This window comes from Bombina bombina, chromosome 4, assembly GCF_027579735.1.
Source record: "Bombina bombina isolate aBomBom1 chromosome 4, aBomBom1.pri, whole genome shotgun sequence".
NCBI classification, from domain to species: domain Eukaryota; kingdom Metazoa; phylum Chordata; class Amphibia; order Anura; family Bombinatoridae; genus Bombina; species Bombina bombina.
Genome location: NC_069502.1, coordinates 923,997,645 through 924,021,938, shown reverse-complemented (window position 1 = coordinate 924,021,938; position 24,294 = coordinate 923,997,645).

Here is a 24,294-nt window from a genome sequence, read left to right as displayed (position 1 = left end):
GTTTAGAAAAAGAGCTGATTTCTTTAGGGCAATGCCCTACAAAAGACCCTTTTAAGGGCTATTGGTAGTTTATTATAGATTAGGTTTTTTTTATTTCGGGGTGTTTTTTTTAAAATGGGTATTAGAATAGGAATAATTTTTTTTTTTTTTAATAATTTTTTATTGAGGTTTTTGCATCACAAACATAAGACATAATACACCATTCTGTCAAAAGAACGAAACACATACAAAATTGACCGAAGTATTTTGGTAACAATATAACATATTGGTGAAAGGCTAATGGAACCTCAGTTTTTCGATAATATGTCATAAATGACTGACCAGTTAGAGATATAGGTTAAGGCCCCATGGGCCAATTGCATAGAAGACAGAGGATATCTGATGGCCAAATGTCCAGCTCCTTAGGAGCTTCAAAAATTGCGTAAGTGCGTATATAGAGAAGGGGAGGGGGGGGGAAATTCAGCGGGTAAGCACCGCTATATATAGGGGGGAAAGGGTGGAGGGCGGAGCTAAAAATATATAAAAGTATTTTAGGGTATTTGGCGGGAGCTATTATTTTTGCCAGTGAGCTTACTTCTTTTGAGAATATATATTTAGAATACACTAGCTGAGGGTTATTCTATAGCTTTGGGAAAGAAAATTAAGATAAAAAACCGCTCTATGTACGAATATCCCATGTTAGGATTGAGATTCAGGCAAATGACTGCTAGAGATACTAACGTTTGTGTCACCACTGCTATATGGGTGTGCAGTAATAGTCTCAGTAAACTAGATTATAAGCACTGCATAAATCTAGGCTAACTATACATAGAGATTTAACGAATACATAACTTAATTAATAATTAACAAACATTTTAGGCAGGTATGTGCAAAATAGCAACAGTTTTAGCCTTATAAACCCTCCTTTTAAGACGTCAGTAAGTGCACATAATAGAGCTATAGCATAAACTGGATAACCTTGGTAAAATTTTGGCCCTGAGTAAGGAGGTTCAAATGTATTATGGGATAGTTATAAGTGTCTTAAGAAGATAGGCATAGCTTAGTTTTAAGAGAGCCACTAAGTAAGTAAACACCATATAAATTCTCTCAGCGTGGCAGAGCTGGCACATAAAGAAACAACATTTTTAAGGAAAAGTGTAAGCTTAGGAGGGGAATCCGGGAGAGACCTAAGCTTAGAATAAGGTTTGTGTGTCTTAGCTAGCTTAAAGACACATAGTTATCTGGGGTCAAGGATGCGTAAATGGACAGGTTATGAATATAGTTTAACCCCTACATCAATCCTAGGGGACAAAGAGGTATATAACTGCTTACTGGTTCAAGTAGCATGTGTCAATAGTACAATACATGAGCAGTGACTAACTTATGTGAGTATCAAACCCTATATGTCTGTCTCACGAAGGCTTAATAGTTAGAGGTTCTATTATAGATCATTACATTACCAATAATATCTATAAGGAATATAGAATGTAAACACGCAAGTGAAAAACATAAGTACATATCATTATATCTAAAACTTTAGAAATAACCTGTGTAGCACAAATTAAACTTGAGGGGTACAGATGTGAAATACCTTAGTGAACTTATAAATACCCCTGTATGCACAGGCAGTTAATAATTAGACAGCTGTATACATTAAAATGTAACCACATAACTAAAGTTTGAACAGCAGATTTAGTTTAAAGCCCAGTTTTAAGATTACCCAGAAACAGTATTATAAAAAGACATATTCTGAAGTGCAAGATAACATAGCTAGATAAAGCAATTGGGCACTTGAGTGAGTTAGCATAACACACACAGTGATAGACTATTACTAGTGCCTCTGAAACGTACCTTGAACATCATATAACAGTTAATCAACTATAGTAACATTGCATATAAAGGTGCATTAAAATAATAATTACTGGTTGAATAAATATGTAAACAGGTAGATCAGGCAAATTAGCCATCATATAAAATAGAACCTGAGCAGAATCATGTTAGCAGACTATACAAGATTTATATATTGAAAGACTGCTACACATCAGAGTTAAGGCAACTTCTTAGCCCACACCAGTTCTTAGGAATACATGCAAGTCTTTGTCAGCAAGAATAGTCATCCGGCGTTTTGTGTCCCATTCTAAACATGAGTGCTCTCTATAGTTCGCCACATGGCGATAGTTTGCAGCCATCTTCTGAAACTTGGCATAAACCGATTCAACCTTAGGTCTGAAATCTGGGTTCTCCTCCATAGAAGGGTGTCCCTGTGCCCGAGCCGCATCCATGCGACCGGTCGGTCCGCTCTGATTACAAGCCAAGGAGCAGCAAGGCTCTCCAAGTGTGGCGATGTGCAATTTTAGCCCAGTTAGTTGACCATCCTCCACATTCTGCTGATTCCGTTCTGGAAGTACTATAACACCTGACTCGTGGGCTGTGGGAAGTAATGCGGTATGCCCCTGGAGTGATTCACAAGCAGCTTCACTTTTAGTGCTAGGTAGCGGGAAAATATATTTCATCGGTGTTAGGTATATTAGGGGCCCTGAGTTAGGTACACTTGAAATGGCCGAATCTCTATCCTCAGTTCTCACTTCATGCCCCTCCATTTTACTCGAGGAAATATTAAAAGCATCCTTTATCTCCTGTTTAAGGGAACTTGTGTGATTGTCTAATGAGGTGATTAAATCATGCAGCATAGAGATTAGCTGGGACTCCATAATGAAACAACACCAATGTCTGATATAAGTAGTTTGCCAATGAGATTGTGAGTTGCGATTATGAGAAACTACTGTTCCTCAAATATAACTGTCTATCTCTTCTTAGCTCACAAGTATAAGTGACTTAAGTGTTAGATTAACTAAATTGCCAGAACGCCTGTACATTAAAAGTGTCTGTACCTGTTGCGCTTCTGCGTCGGACCTTAGAGCTCTGTAGTGCTTTTTCTTGCAGGGTATAGAGGCGTCTTCTCCTTCACTGCTGCTCAGTGGTGTCTGTCAGTAATGGCGCTCTTTCGCGCCTTTCAATTAGCAAGACGCTAATGCGGGCATACCACAGAGGCACCTATGAAGTCGTTATACTTCCCTCTGTCTCCTCGTATATACTCCCTCAGTCAGCCGTTCTGTCTATGGTGAGCCTGGGTAGTAGATAGTGCAGTCTTTGGAGTCGGCTCAGCTCGGTATTCCAACCCAGTTCTATTTGCGATATGGTCCCAAGCAAGTTAATCTAACCACCGCATCAAAGTTAGGATAGTTCCTCACTGAAGTGACTTAGTAAGTAGTAGGAGAGATAATAAAATAAAACAGAACAATAAAAAAAAAGGCTTTTACACTCTTAAATATAGTAAAAATTAGCAAAATTATGCAGGAGCTCTGTCACTTTGCTTCCGTTCAGTTCTCGGGCTAGCTCCGCCCCCCCAGAATAGGAATAATTTTTATTATTTTGGATAATTTATTTGTTATTTTGTGTATTTTTTTTAGTTTTTAAATGTCGTTTTTTTTTGTTTTTTTTTAAATTAGGGTGGGCACTCTTAAAAGAGCTGAATGCCCTTTTTAAGAGCAGTAAAAGAGCTGCATGCCCTTTTTTAAGGGGCAATTCCCATACAAATGCTCTTTTCAGGGTAATGGGTGGATTAGGTTTAACTTTATATTTATTTTGTGGGTTTGAGGGGGTGGGGGTTTGTTATGTTAGTGGGTCTTTGTGTTTTTCTTTTTTCAGCAAAAGAGCTGTTAACTTTAGGGCAATGCTCTACAAAAGGCGCTTTTAAGAGCCCTTGGTAGTTTATTATAGATTAGGGATTTTTTTAATTTTTTGGTGTGTTTTTTTTTTTTTTTTAAAAAAAAGGGGTATTAGAATAGGAATAATTTTTATTGTTTTGGATAATTTCGTTTGTTATTTTTTGTAATGGTAGTTTTTTATTTTGTAATGGTAGGTTTAAATGTAAGGCAGCTTAGGTTTTATTTTTATTTCACAGGTAAGTTTGTATTTATTTTAACTAGGTAGTTAGTAAAAAATAGTTAACTATTTACTAACTAGTCTACCTAGTTAAAATAAATACAAACTTACCTGTGAAATAAAAATAAAACCTAATGGCTAGATTACGAGTTTTGCGGTAAGAGCGGCTTGGTGGTAAATTGCAAGTTATTGCCAGCGCTCACCTCCCTATAGCGCTGCTATTACAGGTTTTCATAAACCTGGCGTTAGCAGGCAATATGTAAGCGTTGAGCAAAATTGAGCTCCATACCGCACTCCAATACCGGCGCTGCTTTGAGCTGGTTTTACGTGCTCGTGCACGATTTCCCCATAGACATCAATGGGGAGAGCCGCCTAACAAAAGCATAACACCTGCAAAAAAGGAGCGTAAAGCTCCGTAAAGCAGCCCCATTGATTCCTATGGGGAAAGAAAAGTTATGTTTACACTTAACACCCTAACATAAATCCCGAGTCTAAACACCCCTAATCTGCTGCCCCTGACATCGCCGACACCTACCTACACTTATTATCCCCTAATCTGCTGCCCCCAATGTCATCGCTACCTACCTACACTTATTAACCCCTAATCTACCGCCGCTAATGTCACTGCCACCTACCTACACTTATTAACGAAAAGAGAGAGGTTAGGGAAAAATATAGGATTTGTGGCATTTAAGCCAGTGTTGAATTAAACACTATCTGAATGAGAATATATAACAATTAAAAATTAACACTTTATTAAACAAATATGCAATAGACAGGACAAAAAATACTAACACCAGTGAGGAGTATTTAGGAGGTAGGTATTATCAGCTTCCACCCCCCCTTATTTGATTAGTAATACTCCCAAATTAGGTGTCATATACTAAAAACATAAGGGCTATGTGGACTAGGGGAGAAGTGATGTTGGATTTAATAGGTGAATTAAGCGTATATAAATCTGTTAACTATATATCACATTTAGTTAAATCTCAAAGGCATATCAAAATAGCAGACATACTATGCGCTCAAAGACGACCTCATGCCTGCGTACTGCTTTGATTAAACAAAGTCAGTCGATTTCTAGCTTATTCCCTATATCCAAATATCCACACACATCAAAATTCAGACAGCAGTTTACTTAATCACTTATTATGAGTTACACTGTTGTTACTATGTTTCAAATGCGGTGAAAAGTAACCACCATCAGGTAGTTTCACTAAGACTCCCCTAGGCCATGCCCATCGACGTGTTTCCGTCACTTGTACGTGACTTCGTCAGGGCTCTTAGTGAAACTACCTGATGGCGGTTAACCTAGTAACAACAGTGGTTCAGGAATTTCTCCATAGCGCAATAGAACTACAAAGGGAGGGGTATTAGCATGCACATGTTGAATTTAATACACTCTCGGTACACAACCAGCTCTAATGGGAAACCCTAACTGATTATTGTTTACCGCAATAGCCTATACGCTTGGAAATAACATATCCTGATCACAGAATATTTTAAGTGTGATACGCTTTACATTTTTCAGTATCTGTACCTCAGCAATGAGGCGATACTTTGCACTCCTTATGTTTGGATAAAGACACAGAGTGTGACTGTTTAAACAACGGCTTATAAGTGTGACTCATAATAAGTGATTAAGTAAACTGCTGACTGAATTTTGATGTGTGTGGATATAGGGAATAAGCTAGAAATCGGCTGACTTTGTTTAATCAAAGCAGTACGCAGGCAGGAGGTCGCCTTTCAGCGCATAGTATGTCTGCCATTCTGATATGCCTTTGAGATTGAATTGAATGTGATATATAGTTAACAGATTTATATACGCTTTATTCACCTATTTAATCCAACATCACTTCTCCCCTGGACCACATAGCCCTTATGTTTTTAGTATATGACACCTAATTTGGGAGTATTACCAAACCAATAAGGGGGGGTGGAAGCTTATAATACCTACCTCCTAAATACTCCTCACTGGTGTTAGTATTTTTTGTCCTGTCTATTGCATATTTGTTTAATAAAGTGTTAATTTTTAGTTGTTATATACACTTATGAACCCCTAATCTGCTGCCCCAATGTAGTCGCTACCTACCTACACTTATTAACCCCTAATCTGCTGCCCCCAATGTCGTCGCTACCTACTTACACTTATTAACCTCTAATCTGCTGCCCCCAACGTCGGCACCCCTAAACTAAAGTAATTAACCCCTAACCCTAAATCTAACCCTAACACCCCTAGCTTAAATATAATAATTAAAATAAATCTAAATAAAAATTACTATCATTAACTTAATAATTCCTATTTAAAACTAAATACTTACCTGTAAAATAAACCCTAAGCAGGCTACAATATAACTAATACTTACATTGTATCTAGCTTAGGATTTATTTTTATTTCACAGGCAAGTTTGAATTTATTTTAACTAGGTAGAATAGTTAGTAAATACAAATGTACCTGTAAAATAAAACCTAACATGAGTAACACTAACACCTAACATTACACTACAATTAAATCAATTACATTAATTAAATACAATTGACTAAATTACAAAAAACCCCCCCACTAAATTACACAAAATAAAAAAGAAACTATCAAATATTTAAACTAATTACATCTAATCTAATAAGCCTATCAAAATAAAAAAGCACCCCCCCCCAAATAAAAAAACCTAGCCTACAATAAACTACCAATGGCCCTTAAAAGGGCCTTTTGCAGGGCAATGCCCCAAAGAAATCGGCTCTTTTACCTGTAAAAAAAATAATACAAACAACCCCCTAACAGTAAAACCCACCACCCACACAACCAACCCCCAAATAAAATCCTATCTGAAAAAACCTAAGCTCCCCATTGCCCTGAAAAGGGCATTTGGATGGGCATTGCCCTTAAAAGGGCATTTAGCTCTTTTTCTGCCCAAACTGCTGCACATATCTAAATTTCTCTAGATATTTATAATGTTTAATTACAAAGTTAACTGTGAATTAATTTAAATGTGCAAATATGAGAAGGCAGTTACAGGTCAAGAGACAGCTGGGGATGGTTGCCAAATCAGTCATTAAATCATCAGAGGTGCCTAAGGACAAGACCCCTCCCTAGGAATGAGGTGAGTCACACCTAAGGTAGGGACATTTTCCTTGAAATGCATAGTGAAGGGGAATGAAAAGAATTAAGTAAATTTGGTAACAGAAGTAAATTTAAAAGGTGTTAAAAATTGCATTTTCCATCTGAATCATGAAAGTTATTTTTGAGCATGTTGTTCATTTATAAATAGCAGTGTATTTACATGTTATATTTTCCTTGGAGTTGCTAACAGGTTCTTATCATTTGTGTTCTATGTGAGTTGCTTTTAAATGTTATAAGTTTGGAATCCTTGCTTCTGCTTGGTTACTTACTACATGAATTTGGATGACTACTTCTGTTATTAGTATTGATTTTTGGATCATCTTAAATACTTCTGATATGTATTTTGTGTGAGCAGTGAGCTAATGTGTTTTTTTTTACACAAACTTCTAATGAGTTGTCTTCATTATTTCAAATTGCTATGCATATTTGTACAAAATATCAAACATCTTACTTGAATAATTTAACATTTAAAAGTAGGTGAAGTCGTGCAGTGGATGAAACAGTTGCATTCAAATCAAAGTAACAAAATAAGTTTGACCATAAATTAAATTTTTAATTACAGTAAAAAGGCCTAGAAATTTATATTTAACTGATATATTATGTCAAGTACTCAATATATTGTTTAAGTAAAAAAAAAATAATCTAAAGATTAATACTAGTTAATTTAGCTATTGTATGCTACTGTATAAAGATGTATTCATTAATATTGCAAGTCCTATTAATATGAAAAGAATATAAATTGGACACATTAAGGGCTAGATTACAAGTGGAGCGCTTAATATTGTGTACGTTGTAATACCAGCGCACAATAATGCGTTGGTATTACAAGCAAATCGCAATAGCTAGGAAGCATTGTGCTCACAAGAGTGTGTTTCCATAGGTTCCCATGGGAGCTTCAGTCTGATGCCATTAGAGACGGCATGATAACCTCGCACAGTGAAGGGGACAAGTTGTGCAGCGATGGGCAGCATTTTTAAATATATAAGTACTGTATATGAATATATATATATATATATATATATATATATTTATTTCATGTGTTAATATGTGTATATACACATATTAACACATAAATATATACTGTTTGTTTAAAAGCATATACATATATATATTTACATTGCGGTTTATGAGAACACAGATCCCATAGATCGCAATGAAAAGGAACTTTTCAGTGCCGTTTTTTTCTAACACCCTACACCTACAAGTGTAGTTGAAAGTAAATGTAATTGCACGATTGCAATCCCATTTAACATTCAAACTATTTATGCAACCTATAAGGTTGCGTAAAGAGTTTGGCCAGAGGAAACAGTTGCACTAAACAACTCTATTAACCCCTAAACCCCCTCCAGAATGAAGATGGAGAGCTGCTGACCAGATTAAACTTTAGTTAGTACCATCTTTGGGGTTTAGTGCTAGGATTATTTATTTATTTTTTAGATTGTTTTTTTGTTTTGTTTTTGGGGACAGAAAAAGAGCAAATTGCCATTCTAAGGGCAATGCCCAGCTTTTTTAGGGCAATTGTTTTTTTATTGAAAAAGAGCTAAAACACTTTAGAGCCATGCCCTATAAAAGGCTCTTTTAAGGGCTATTGCTGTAGTTTAGTGTTAGAATGTTTTTTTTTTTTTATTTTGGTGTGTTTTCTTTTAAGTGGGGTTTTGGAAAAGGCATAACAGTTTTTTTATTTTTGGTAATTTGCTTGTTTTTCCTGTAATAGTTTTTTTTGGGTAACAGGAGGTGTTAGGTTAGTGGGGTTAGGAGGTTTAGATGTGAGATGAAATTTTACGGTGGGGGTTGTGGCAGTTTAGGGGTTAAAAGAGTAGCGGGGCAGTTTGTGGTGGGGGTTGTGGTGGTTTAGGGGTTAATAGTGTAGAGGGGACTTTGCAGTTGGCATGGCAGCGGGTTAGGCATTAATAGTGTAGTGGGGACTTTGCAGTGGGCCATGCTGTAGGTTATGGATTAATAGTGTAGTCAAACTTTGCAGTGGGCTATGAGGTGGGTAAGGGATTAATAGGGTAGTGGGACTTTGCGGTAGGCTATGCAGCAGGTAAGTAGGGGGCTTATTGCGATTAGGGTTAGAGTGTGATTATGGGTGTTAGGTTCTCCCCCCACTTTTCACTCTCCATTGAAGTCTAAAGGACAGTTTGTAAACCAGCTCTTTGCATGTGTCGGATAAGTGCTCAAACGAAAAATATTTTCTTTCGACATGTGAATCTCGCAGGACCTGATGTGAGCAAAGAGCAGAAGTCAAATGGAGTTAGCGTGCAGACAGAAGCGGTAATTACCACTCCACTCGTAATCTAGCCCTAAATAAGTAAGTTATAGATGAAGCCAAACAATTCTCATTAGAAATGTCTCATACTGGTTGCAGATACAACCAGTGCATGCATTTACAGTATAACTAATTTTAAATGCAACACAAATATAAATGTATTAGACTATGACCCGCCTATGGAATTTTACATGTCACTGTGAGTTGAACATACTTGCTTTAGCTAAAATATGATACTAAAAGGGACTTTTTAATGCGAAAAATGTACATGGCCTAGTTTGTTATCAATTACCTGAGTTTACTATGGCTCAGATCACAAGTAGAATACTATATGGCTGAATATTTATGCCCTAGAGTTAAAATGATACTATAAGTATACCACATGCATCTGTGCACTTGCAAAATGATGAAGTTTTTTTTCATATGAGTGCAAATATTGTTCATGCACAAGTTATCAGAGTACTAAATAAACCTGCTTTCCCTTTGATAAGTTACCGGGGATGTCACTTCCCACTCTCATCACATCTTCCCCCTTTTCAAAGGACAAAGCATACATGTTTTATTCATTTGAATACAACAAATAACAAGGTATACAAGAAGCATACAACAACAGTTTTGTAAAGTATATAACAAATAACAGGTTAAAGAGAATATCTGTATAAACAACATGAATTACATCCTGACTTGAACATCGGGGTAGACTACCCTAGTCCACAGTGACCATGCGATTATTCTGCCCATACTTCCGGCCAGTGTTCTAACTAGTGCTAATCCTGATATTGGGCCGGAAGTTTCACCACTCTTCCACTTGATGTAATTGTACATGAACTGTCCTCTGATACAGAAGAAGGTGTTTGAGAGTCTGCTGGAGGCAAAGACATATCCCCGCTTTGATCTTGCTAAGGGAAAGGCACCCCTCTATAAACAGGGGATTCCACTGGCAGTGGTACAGAGGCATCCAACTCCAAACTCTCAGGTACAGGCTGAAGATGTTTTCAATTTCTACGTGTGACTGTCCCTCCATCAGTAAGGACTAAATAAGACCTTGGTTCTGGAGAGCGTCCAATTATCGTAGCAGGCGTCTTCCATTTCTTCTCATCATCCAGTTTAATTCTAACACTTTGCCCCGCATTCAGCTCCTGCAAGGGCCTCACAGAGTGTCTTCTGTCGTAGAAGAATCAATAGCCCCTTTTGCCTCTTCATCCCTCCTAAGGACCTTGTCCCGAGGAATGGAGCCAGTTGGCTGGAAGACACCCACAGAGGGTGGTGTGAATCTGACGTCCTAGCATCAGCTGTGCCGGGCTAAAACCAGTGGCTTGATTGGGAGTCGCCCTATAGGATAAGAGGGCTAGGTACGGCTCAGATTGCTTCAAAATTAACTTTGTTGTTTGAACTGCCCTTTCAGCCATTCCATTGGCCTGCAGGTAATGTGGACTTGACATGAAAAAATTGAACTCTGTGCAAGCAAACTGCATTCCATTATCACTCACCAACTCCATTGGTATGCCCCACCGGGCGAACAAGCTCTTGGGATGAGTGATAATGGCTTGACTTGTGATTTCATTCAAAGGTGCAATTTCCAAATACCTGGAATAGTAGTTGATCACGACTAGGTACTTTTTCCCGTGCAGTTGGCACAAATCAGCAACTATTTTCTGCCACGGGCCTGCAGGCAGCGGAGTAGAAATCAAGGGCTCCCTTCTCTGAGTAGGCCGGTGTTCCCGGCAAAAGGCACATTTAGACACATGGCTTGCAATGTCAGAACTGATCCCAGGCCACCATACTGCCGTAGCTGCCCTTTCTCTGCAATTTGTAATGCCTAAGTGGCCATCATGAATACTGTTTAACATCTCCTGCCACATGCTAACGGGAATAACAATGCGGTCCTGGAACAGCACCAACCCATTCAGCTCCATGAGCTGCGACCTTTCTGACTGGTAAGAACGTAAAGACATCCAGGCTGCCCGACTCTTGGGCCATCCTTCTTTTATATACTTTATAACTTCTTGAAGGTCTGTATCTAAATATGTCTCTTTCTTTATTTGTTCTAGCTTCCCTGAAGAAATGGATTTGGAGGCCAGAACTGAATCTACATACACTTTCACATCTGATTCCGTTGAAGATTCTTCAGCAGCAGCCAGCCGGAGCCTGGAAAGTGTATCTGCCACAATCAGTTGTTTCCCCGGCACATGCACTGCCTGAACGTTGACCCTAAGCAGCCTCATTAGAAGTCTCTGGCATCTTAGGGGTGTTTTGTCAATATCATAGGAGTTGATTAGAGGGACTAGTGGTTTATGGTCAGTCTCCAGACTAAATTTCTCTAAACCCACTAGGTAACGCTGAAAGCGCTCACAGGCCCAAACTGCAGCCAGACGCTCTTTCTCAATTTGGGTGTATTTTGACTCAGCAGCCGTCAGTGTATGGGAACAGAAGGCGATAGGCTGTAGATTGTTCTCATTCAACTGCAGGAGGGCGGCTCCAAACCCATAACGGCTTGCATCACCACTAACCACAGTCTTTTTGGAAGGGTCGTAGAACCCCAACACTGGGGCAGACCTCAGCAGGGACTTGACCTGCATAAAAGATTCTTCCTGTGAAGGTCCCCAGACCCAGGCAACATCTTTCTTTAGCAACTCTGTGATAGGGTGTAGTATAGTGGATAAATCTGGGAGGAACCTGCCCACATAATTTACAAGGCCCAATATTTGTCTCAGCTAATGTACATCAGAAGGACTTTTCATCTGTTCAATAGCTAGCACACATTTTCTCGGGGTCTGGCTTGATGCCTTCCCCATTGATGATGTGCCCAAAGTAACATAACTCAGTTTTCCTAAAATGGCATTTCTCTTTATTTAACTTCAGCCCGGACTCTCTAATAGTCTGCAGCACACAGCTCAGTCACTGATCATGTTCCTCCAATGTAGACCCATACCCCAAGATGTCGTCCATGACGACTGCCGTGCCCACATGGTCCCTTAGGAGAGAACTCATTTCTCTTTGAAAGATTTCAGGAGCAAAGGATATCCCGAAGGGGAGTCTGCAGAAGCAAAACTGACCTACCGGTGTAATGAAGGTAGTCAGTTTGCGGCACTTTGGATCTAGAGGTATCTGCCAGAAGCCGCTAGAAGCATTTAATGTAGAGAAGAACTTTGCTCCAGCCAATTTCCGAGCTATGTCTTCAAGTGTTGGCAGCACATATCTCTCTCTCTTCACTGCCTCATTCAGCCTTTTCAAGTCTACGCAGATGCATACCTTCCCGTTTTTCTTCGCAACAGGCACAATGGGGGCACACCAGTCAGTTGCTTCAACAACCTCTTCAATATCCCCCATATTCTTCATACGCAGAAGCTCCTTCTCCACTTGAGGCATGAGCGGGAACGGAATTCTACGGGGAGTGGTAATGCTGTATGGGACTGCGTCACCTTTAAGTGATATACAGACTGGGTTGCAATTCAGTAGGCCCAATTCACCAAACATATCTTCTGAGATCTCATTCACTCTGGCTACTAGGCCCAAACCACAGGCTGCTTTTCTGCTCAATAAATTGTTAACACACTGACCTCTAATCATATGTACCCACATGGTGAATTTCCTTTGCTTGTACTCGCAGCTGGCAAGAAATTTCCCCGCACAATCAATGCGGCCACCAGGACTATGGACTTTTGTTGTAACTTTCACCAGCTGGGGCTGTCGAGGCAGTTTCATAAATGCTGCAAAGGACATAACAGTGATGTCTGCTCCTGTGTCAATCATAAAGGCAACTTTGGCTCCCATTACAGTAAGAGTAACCTTCCAATCTTCTTCTGAACCCGGCCCTTCAACAACAGACCCTACAAAGGACATTTCTTGACCCTCCTAGTCGCTATCCACCTGCATCTCCTTAATATGTTCAGTTTTACACACCACTTCAAAATGGCCCATTCTGTTAAATTTTCTGCATCTTTTGTCTTTAGCAGGGCACATGACACTCTGATCATGGGCTCGGTTGCACCATGTGCAGCGGCATGCTGCTCCCATCCGCTTCTGGGCCTATCTGTTGCCTTGGTCTACCGCTCACACTATGCCTTTCACTAGCAGCTCTCCTGAACTGCTGCACTTCATCCACAATACTCTCAGACCTCAGATCAGCACTTTGCTTTTTCACCAGTTCACTCTGGCGGGCCATCCTAATAGCCCCATCTAATGTTAGATCAGACTCAAACTGTAGCTTCAGTGAGACTTCAGCATCTGCAATTCTTATGACTATTCTGTCTCTGATTTGCTTCTCTTTAGGAACACCAAACTCACAGAATTCAGCTAGTTCATACAGGCAGCGCACAAATTACTCAACAGATTCTCCCACACGCTGAGCACGTTTGTGAAAACAAGCCCTCTCATGAATCACATTTCTTTTGGGCACAAAGTGGGCACTGAGTTTATCCATAACTATTTCAAAGTCAAATTCTTCCCCTTCTTGGAAAGTAAAGGCATTGAACACTGGCTCCACATCTTTCCCCATAGAGTATAAAAGAGAATTAACTTGTACTTCATTACTCTCCTTGTCCAGCTTGGAAGCAATCCTGAAGCGCTGAAACCACTGACGCCATGTGGGCCAAGTTGCAGGCTGAGAAAAATCAAAAGGCTCAGGTGGGGTAAACTTCGACATCGTCATCAATCAGGAAACAGAAGCGCAGGCAAGAACTTCTGACACCATGTCATGAGATGCAGGACACAGCAAACAGTGTACAACACTATTTTATTGCAGAGCATGGAAATATACATCTGGTAGCTTCAGTCTGATGCCATTAGAGACGGCATGATAACCTCGCACAGTGAAGGGGACAAGTTGTGCAGCGATGGGCAGCATTTTTAACCCCTTAACGACTGAGGACGTGCAGGGTACGTCCTCAGAAAAAAGGCAGTTAATGCCTGAGAACGTACCCTGCACGTCCTCAGTGTGGAAAGCAGCTGGAAGCGATCCTGCTCGCTTCCAGCTGCTTTCCGGTTATTGCAGTGATGCCTCGATATGGAGGCATCCTGCAATAACCTTTTTAAGTAATCCGGTGCAGAGAGAGCCACTCTGTGGCCCTCTCTGCACCGGAGATCGGTTGCTCCCTGTGTTGGTGGGTGGGAGCCGGACCGGGAGGCGGGTGGCGGCCATCGATGGCCCTGTGGATTTGAAGGGGGGCGGGATCGTGGGCGGAGGTGGCTGGGGGCGCGCACGCGTGCACGGGAGGGTGGGGGCGGGCGCGTGCACGGGGAGGGAGCGGGTGGGAACCGCTACACTGCAGAAAATGTGGAAATAAAAAAGATAAAAAAATTAAAAATTAAAACAATCAGCAAGGTGGTGGGGGTTTGTCTGTGGGGGGTGGGGGGGGGGGAAGCTACACTACAGAAAAAAAAAAACAAACAAAAAAAAAGCACTTTTTATTGTAAACTGGGTACTGGCAGACAGCTGCCAGTACCCAAGATGGCCCCCAATAAGGCAGAGGGGAGGGTTAGAGAGCGGTTTTGGGGGGGATCAGGGAGGTTGGGGGCTAAGGGGGGGATCCTACACAGTAGCATATGTAAATATGCTAAAAAAAATTCATTTTTTTTTAAAACCCTTTTATTTTAGTACTGGCAGACTTTCTGCCAGTACTTAAGATGGCGGGGACAATTGTGGGGTGGGGGAGGGAAGGGAGCTGTTTGGGAGGGATCAGGGGGTGGGATGTGTCAGATGGGAGGCTGATCTCTACACTAAAGCTAAAATTAACCCTGCAAGCTCACTACAAACTCCCTAATACACAAATAGCCATAATACACGTGTGAGGCGCAACAGGATTTAGTGGCCTTCTAATTACCAGAAAGCAACGCCAAAGTCATATATGTCTGCTATTTCTGAACAAAGGGGATCCCAGACAAGCATTTACAACCATTTGTGCCATAATTGCACAAGCTGTTTGTAAATGATTTCAGTGAGAAACCTAAAATTGTGAAAAATTTTACGTTTTTTTTAATTTGATCGCATTTGGCGGGGAAATGGTGGCATGAAATATACCAATATGTGCCTAGATCAATACTTGGGGTTGTCTACTACACTACACTAAAGCTAAAATTAACCCTACAAGCTCCCTAAAAGCTCCCTAATTAACCCCTTAACTACTGGGCATGATACACTTGTGGTGCGCAGTGGCATTTAGCGGCCTTCTAATTACCAAAAAGCAACGCCAAAGCCATATATGTGTGCTATTTCTGAACAAAGGGGATCCCAGAGAAGAATTTACAACCATTTATGCCATAATTGCACAAGTTGTTTGTAAATAATTTCAGTGAGAAACCTAAAGTTTGTGAAAAAATTTGTGAAAAAGTGAACAATTTTTTGTATTTGATCGCATTTGGCGGTGAAATGGTGGTATGAAATATACCAAAATTGGCCTAGATCAATACTTTGGGATGTCTACTAAAAAAAAATATATAAATGTCAAGGGATATTCAGGTATTCCTGAAAGATATCAGTGTTCTAATGTAACTAGCGCTAATTTTGGAAAAAAATGGTTTGGAAATAGCAAAGTGCTACTTGTATTTATGGCCCTATAACTTGCAAAAAAAGCAAAGAACATGTAAACATTGGGTATTTCTAAACTCAGGACAAAATTTAGAAACTATTTAGCATGAGTGTTTTTTGGTGGTTTTAGATATGTAACAGATTTTGGGGGTCAAAGTTAGAAAAAGTGTGTTTTTTTCCATTTTTCCTCATATTTTATCATTTTTTTTATAGTAAATTATAAGATATGATGAAAATAATGGTATCTTTAGAAAGTCCATTTAATGGCGAGAAAAATGGTATATAATATGTGTGGGTACAGTAAATGAGTAAGAAGAAAATTACAGCTAAACACAAACACCGCAAAAATGTAAAAATAGCCTTGGTCCCAAACGGACAGAAAATGGAAAAGTGCTCTGGTCACTAAGGGGTTAAATATATAAGTACTGTATATGAATATATATATATATATATATATATATTTATTTCATGTGTTAATATGTGTATATACACATATTAACACATAAATATATACTGTTTGTTTAAAAGCATATACATATATATATTTACATTGCGGTTTATGAGAACACAGATCCCATAGATCGCAATGAAAAGGAACTTTTCAGTGCCGTTTTTTTCTAACACCCTACACCTACAAGTGTAGTTGAAAGTAAATGTAATTGCACGATTGCAATCCCATTTAACATTCAAACTATTTATGCAACCTATAAGGTTGCGTAAAGAGTTTGGCCAGAGGAAACAGTTGCACTAAACAACTCTATTAACCCCTAAACCCCCTCCAGAATGAAGATGGAGAGCTGCTGACCAGATTAAACTTTAGTTAGTACCATCTTTGGGGTTTAGTGCTAGGATTATTTATTTATTTTTTAGATTGTTTTTTTGTTTTGTTTTTGGGGCAGAAAAAGAGCAAATTGCCATTCTAAGGGCAATGCCCAGCTTTTTTAGGGCAATTGTTTTTTTATTGAAAAAGAGCTAAAACACTTTAGAGCCATGCCCTATAAAAGGCTCTTTTAAGGGCTATTGCTGTAGTTTAGTGTTAGAATGTTTTTTTTTTTTTATTTTGGTGTGTTTTCTTTTAAGTGGGGTTTTGGAAAAGGCATAACAGTTTTTTTATTTTTGGTAATTTGCTTGTTTTTCCTGTAATAGTTTTTTTTGGGTAACAGGAGGTGTTAGGTTAGTGGGGTTAGGAGGTTTAGATGTGAGATGAAATTTTACGGTGGGGGTTGTGGCAGTTTAGGGGTTAAAAGAGTAGCGGGGCAGTTTGTGGTGGGGGTTGTGGTGGTTTAGGGGTTAATAGTGTAGAGGGGACTTTGCAGTTGGCATGGCAGCGGGTTAGGCATTAATAGTGTAGTGGGGACTTTGCAGTGGGCCATGCTGTAGGTTATGGATTAATAGTGTAGTCAAACTTTGCAGTGGGCTATGAGGTGGGTAAGGGATTAATAGGGTAGTGGGACTTTGCGGTAGGCTATGCAGCAGGTAAGTAGGGGGCTTATTGCGATTAGGGTTAGAGTGTGATTATGGGTGTTAGGTTCTCCCCCCACTTTTCACTCTCCATTGAAGTCTAAAGGACAGTTTGTAGACCAGCTCTTTGCATGTGTCGGATAAGTGCTCAAACGAAAAATATTTTCTTTCGACATGTGAATCTCGCAGGACCTGATGTGAGCAAAGAGCAGAAGTCAAATGGAGTTAGCGTGCAGACAGAAGCGGTAATTACCACTCCACTCGTAATCTAGCCCTAAATAAGTAAGTTATAGATGAAGCCAAACAATTCTCATTAGAAATGTCTCATACTGGTTGCAGATACAACCAGTGCATGCATTTACAGTATAACTAATTTTAAATGCAACACAAATATAAATGTATTAGACTATGACCCGCCTATGGAATTTTACATGTCACTGTGAGTTGAACATACTTGCTTTAGCTAAAATATGATACTAAAAGGGACTTTTTAATGCGAAAAATGTACATGGCCTAGTTTGTTATCAATTACCTGAGTTTACTATGGCTCAGATCACAAGTAGAATACTATATGGCTGAATATTTATGCCCTAGAGTTAAAATGATACTATAAGTATACCACATGCATCTGTGCACTCGCAAAATGATGAAGTTTTTTTTCATATGAGTGCAAATATTGTTCATGCACAAGTTATCAGAGTACTAAATAAACCTGCTTTCCCTTTGATAAGTTACCGGGGATGTCACTTCCCACTCTCATCACATCTTCCCCCTTTTCAAAGGACAAAGCATACATGTTTTATTCATTTGAATACAACAAATAACAAGGTATACAAGAAGCATACAACAACAGTTTTGTAAAGTATATAACAAATAACAGGTTAAAGAGAATATCTGTATAAACAACATGAATTACATCCTGACTTGAACATCGGGGTAGACTACCCTAGTCCACAGTGACCATGGGATTATTCTGCCCATACTTCCGGCCACTGTTCTAACTAGTGCTAATCCTGATATTGGGCCGGAAGTTTCACCACTCTTCCACTTGATGTAATTGTACATGAACTGATACAGAAGAAGGTGTTTGAGAGTCTGCTGGAGGCAAAAACATATCCCCGCTTTGATCTTGCTGAGGGAAAGGCACCCCTCTATAAACAGGGGATTCCACTGGCAGTGGTACAGAGGCATCCAACTCCAAACTCTCAGGTACAGGCTGAAGATGTTTTCAATTTCTACGTGTGACTGTCCCTCCATCAGTAAGGACTAAATAAGACCTTGGTTCTGGAGAGCGTCCAATTATCATAGCAGGCGTCTTCCATTTCTTCTCATCATCCAGTTTAATTCTAACACTTTGCCCCGCATTCAGCTCCTGCAAGGGCCTCACAGAGTGTCTTCTGTCGTAGAAGAATCAATAGCCCCTTTTTGCCTCTTCATCCCTCCTAAGGACCTTGTCCCGAGGAATGGAGCCAGTTGGCTGGAAGACACCCACAGAGGGTGGTGTGAATCTGACGTCCTAGCATCAGCTGTGCCGCGCTAAAACCAGTGGCTTGAATGGGAGTCGCCCTATAGGACAAGAGGGCTAGGTACGGCTCAGATTGCTTCAAAATGAACTTTGTTGTTTGAACTGCCCTTTCAGCCATTCCATTGGCCTGCAGGTAATGTGGACTTGACATGAAAAAATTGAACTCTGTGCAAGCAAACTGCATTCCATTATCACTCACCAACTCCATTGGTATGCCCCACCGGGCGAACAAGCTCTTGGGATGAGTGATAATGGCTTGACTTGTGATTTCATTCAAAGGTGCAATTTCCAAATACCTGGAATAGTAGTTGATCACGACTAGGTACTTTTTCCCGTGCAGTTGGCACAAATCAGCAACTATTTTCTGCAATGGGCCTGCAGGCAGCGGAGTAGAAATCAAGGGCTCCCTTCTCTGAGTAGGCCGGTGTTCCCGGCAAAAGGCACATTTAGACACATGGCTTGCAATGTCAGAACTGATCCCAGGCCACCATACTGCCATAGCTGCCCTTTCTCTGCAATTTGTAATGCCTAAGTGGCCATCATGAATCCTGTTTAACATCTCCTGCCACATGCTAACAGGAATAACAATGCGGTCCTGGAACAGCACCAACCCATTCAGCTCCGTGAGCTGCGACCTTTCTGACTGGTAAGAACTTAAAGACATCCAGGCTGCCCGACTCTTGGGCCATCCTTCTTTTATATACTTTATAACTTCTTGAAGGTCTGTATCTAAATATGTCTTTCTTTATTTGTTCTAGCTTCCCTGAAGAAATGAATTTGGAGGCCAGAACTGAATCTACATACACTTTCACATCTGATTCCGTTGAAGATTCTTCAGCAGCAGCCAGCCGGAGCCTGGAAAGTGTATCTGCCACAATCGGTTGTTTCCCCGGCACATGCACTGCCTGAACGTTGACCCTAAGCAGCCTCATTAGAAGTCTCTGGCATCTTAGGGGTGTTTTGTCAATATCAAAGGAGTTGATTAGAGGGACTAGTGGTTTATGGTCAGTTTCCAGACTAAATTTCTCTAAACCCACTAGGTAACGCTGAAAGCGCTCACAGGCCCAAACTGCAGCCAGACGCTCTTTCTCAATTTGGGTGTATTTTGACTCAGCAGCCGTCAGTGTATGGGAACAGAAGGCGATAGGCTGTAGATTGTTCTCATTCAACTGCAGGAGGGCGGCTCCAAACCCATAAAGGCTTGCATCACCACTAACCACAGTCTTTTTGGAAGGGTCGTAGAACCCCAACACTGGGGCAGACCTCAGCAGGGACTTGACCTGCATAAAAGATTCTTCCTGTGAAGGTCCCCAGACCCAGGCAACATCTTTCTTTAGCAACTCTGTGATAGGGTGTAGTATAGTGGATAAATCTGGGAGGAACCTGCCCACATAATTTACAAGGCCCAATATTTGTCTCAGCTCATGTACATCAGAAGGACTTTTCATCTGTTCAATAGCTAGCACAAATTTTCTCGGGGTCTGGCTTGATGCCATCCCCATTGATGATGTGCCCAAAGTAACATAACTCAGTTTTCCTAAAATGGCATTTCTCTTTATTTAACTTCAGCCCAGACTCTCTAATAGTCTGCAGCACACAGCTCAGTCGCTGATCATGTTCCTCCAATGTAGACCCATACCCCAAGATGTCGTCCATGACTACTGCCGTGCCCACATGGTCCCTTAGGAGAGAACTCATTTTTCTTTGAAAGATTTCAGGAGCAAAGGATATCCCGAAGGGGAGTCTGCAGAAGCAAAACTGACCTACCGGTGTAATGAAGGTAGTCAGTTTGCGGCACTTTGGATCGAGAGGTATCTGCCAGAAGCCGCTAGAAGCATCCAATGTAGAGAAGAACTTTGCTCCAGCCAATTTCCGAGCTATGTCTTCAAGTGTTGGCAGCACATATCTCTCTCTCTTCACTGCCTCATTCAGCCTTTTCAAGTCTACGCAGATGCATACCTTCCCGCTTTTCTTCGCAACAGGCACAATGGGGGCACACCAGTCAGTTGCTTCAACAACCTCTTCAATATCCCCCATATTCTTCATACGCAGAAGCTCCTTCTCCACTTGAGGCATGAGCGGGAACGGAATTCTACGGGGAGTGGTAATGCTGTATGGGACTGCGTCACCTTTAAGTGATATACAGACTGGGTTGCAATTCAGTAGGCCCAATTCACCACACATATCTTCTGAGATCTCATTCACTCTGGCTACTAGGCCCAAACCACAGGCTGCTTTTCTGCTCAATAAATTGTTAACACACTGACCTCTAATCATATGTACCCACATGGTGAATTTCCTTTGCTTGTACTCGCAGCTGGCAAGAAATTTCTCCGCACAATCAATGCGGCCACCAGGACTATGGACTTTTGTTGTAACTTTCACCAGCTGGGGCTGTCGAGGCAGTTTCATAAATGCTGCAAAGGACATAACAGTGATGTCTGCTCCTGTGTCAATCTTAAAGGCAACTTTGGCTCCCATTACAGTAAGAGTAACCTTCCAATCTTCTTCTGAACCCGGCCCTTCAACAACAGACCCTACAAAGGACATTTCTTGACCCTCCTAGTCGCTATCCACCTGCATCTCCTAAATATGTTCAGTTTTACACACCACTTCAAAATGGCCCATTCTGTTACATTTTCTGCATCTTTTGTCTTTAGCAGGGCACATGACACTCTGATCATGGGCTCGGTTGCACCATGTGCAGCGGGCATGCTGCGCCCATCCGCTTCTGGGCCTATCTGTTGCCTTGGTCTACCACTCACACTATGCCTTTCACTAGCAGCTCTCCTGAACTGCTGCACTTCATCCACAATACTCTCAGACCTCAGATCAGCACTTCGCTTTTTCACCAGTTCACTCTGGCGGGCCATCCTTATAGCCCCATCTAATGTTAGATCAGACTCAAACTGTAGCTTCAGTGAGACTTCAGCATCTGCAATTCTTATGACTATTCTGTCTCTGATTTGCTTCTCTTTAGCAACACCAAACTCACAGAATTCAGCTAGTTCATACAGGCTGCGCACAAATGACTCCACAGATTCTCCCACATGCTGAGCACGTTTGTGAAAACAAGCCCTCTCATGAATCACATTTCTTTTGGGCACAAAGGGGGCACTGATTTTATGCATAACTATTTCAAAGTCAAATTCTTCCCCTTCTTGGAAAGTAAAGGCATTGAACACTGGCTCCACATCTTTCCCCATAGAGTATAAAAGAGAATTAACTTGTACTTCATTACTCTCCTTGTCCAGCTTGGAAGCAATCCTGAAGCGCTGAAACCACTGACGCCATGTGGGCCAAGTTGCAGGCTGAGAAAAATCAAAAGGCTCAGGTGGGGTAAACTTCGACATCGTCATCAATCAGGAAACAGAAGCGCAGGCAAGAACTTCTGACACCATGTCATGAGATGCAGGACACAGCAAAGAGTGTACAACACTATTTTATTGCAGAGCATGGAAATATACATCTGGTAGCATTGATCTCCCTTAGTAACTGCGACATAGACAAATGGACCTAAGCTCCGCCTCCATCCGGTGACGTCACTTCCCACTCTCATCACACTGATTTTTAATGCAACACAAATATAAATGTATTAGACTAGTACCCGCCTATGGAATTGTACATGTCACTGTGAGTTGAACATACTTGCTTTAGCTAAAATATGATACTAATAGGGACTTTTTATTACAAAAAATGTACATGGCTTAGTTTGTTATCAATTATCTGAGTTTACTATGGCTCAGACCACAATAAAATACTATATGGCTGAAGATTTCTGCCCTGCCGGGCCCCATCGACAAAATTTAAATGCTGCAGCCATCAGGAAACGAGGGCCAGCAGGCCCGCGGGGAGAGGCACAGCAGGCTCCGACCTGCTGTATCCTGCACCTCCCATTAGCTCAACCCTTGCACCAATAGGCTCTGGCAAACATTTGAAGGACCCTGACCTTGCCTGCCAGGGTGCTAACAAAATACGCCTTGACCTAGTAAGGATCCAGCTAATGCTAGTTGTACCACAAAACATCACCCAGAAGGGAAAAAATTAAGATTCGTGGACTTACCCTGAGCTAGCAAGAATGTGCATGCCCCTGTCACAGGAACTATGATAGCCAAAAGGGCTCCACTACCTTGGCACCGCTCCTAAGTAAACATTAAAACAACAAAGAGTGAGGGAAGGAAAATCACAGCAGCAGGATCCAACAGGAAAGAGGAAGAGGATTCCATTACATAAACTTATATAAGGCAAGCTGAGAACCCACCCACACTTATCTAACAATGTTTCAATTCCTCACTCAGACTAGCTCCTAGGGTAAGTTAAAATTAATATTAATATCCCATACTATTAATCTTGATTCTAGATCAAATATTTGCAAAATAAAACTAACACTTTTTTAACAATCAACAAAGTTGGAAAAAATATAAAATGATCAGTGTGCGATATATACCCACAATACCCCAATTCAAATGGATTAAAAAATAATGTTATTTTTCTCTTTTTATATATAAATACCATTATTTTAAGCACATCACAGCACAAAATACTGTAATGTCAAAATGGCAACTATTACCCACATATTTCAACTTCATATTTTTTGAAAACTTGTACAATGAATCTTGAAAGTGAGCAAACAGCCCTCCAGCACAAAGTATAAAATCCTGTTCCTACGTTATGTGCTTACAGTGATAAATTGTGTTTTAAATAATGAGAAAATTAAATACCCCTTGCTTTCCTGTAAAAATCTGTAGTTCTCCCACATTCCCTAGAAAGGCCAAAGAGCAAATTCTGTAGCCTAAATGGCGGGACCTCCAGGGTCCACTCGGGTGGGGGGGTGCAACATGGCCCTGGAGTTTCGCCACTGCTGGGGAATCCAGGACATGATGAAGGTACAGAATGGTACGGGGGTCCCAGAATGGTAGTGGGAGAGGTCTAGGATGGGAGCGGGGGGGGGGGGGGGGCATACAGAACTATTGCTTTTCCTTTCTCTTCCTCTGATCACATTCACAGCCAGACTTCAGTGGTTAAACATGTTTTTATCGGTCACAAGAAGCCAATATAAATGTAATACTGCATTAGTGTTTTCTCATATTCTCCCACATGCAGAGCATGTGGGAGAATCCACAGATTCTCCCACATGCTGAGCACGTTTGTGAAAACAAGCCCTCTCATGAATCACATTTCTTTTGGGCACAAAGGGGGCACTCATTTTATGCATAACTATTTCAAAGTCAAATTCTTCCCCTTCTTGGAAAGTAAAGGCATTGAACACTGGCTCCACATCTTTCCCCATAGAGTATAAAAGAGAATTAACTTGTACTTCATTACTCTCCTTGTCCAGCTTGGAAGCAATCCTGAAGCGCTGAAACCACTGACGCCATGTGGGCCAAGTTGCAGGCTGAGAAAAATCAAAAGGCTCAGGTGGGGTAAACTTCGACATCGTCATCAATCAGGAAACAGAAGCGCAGGCA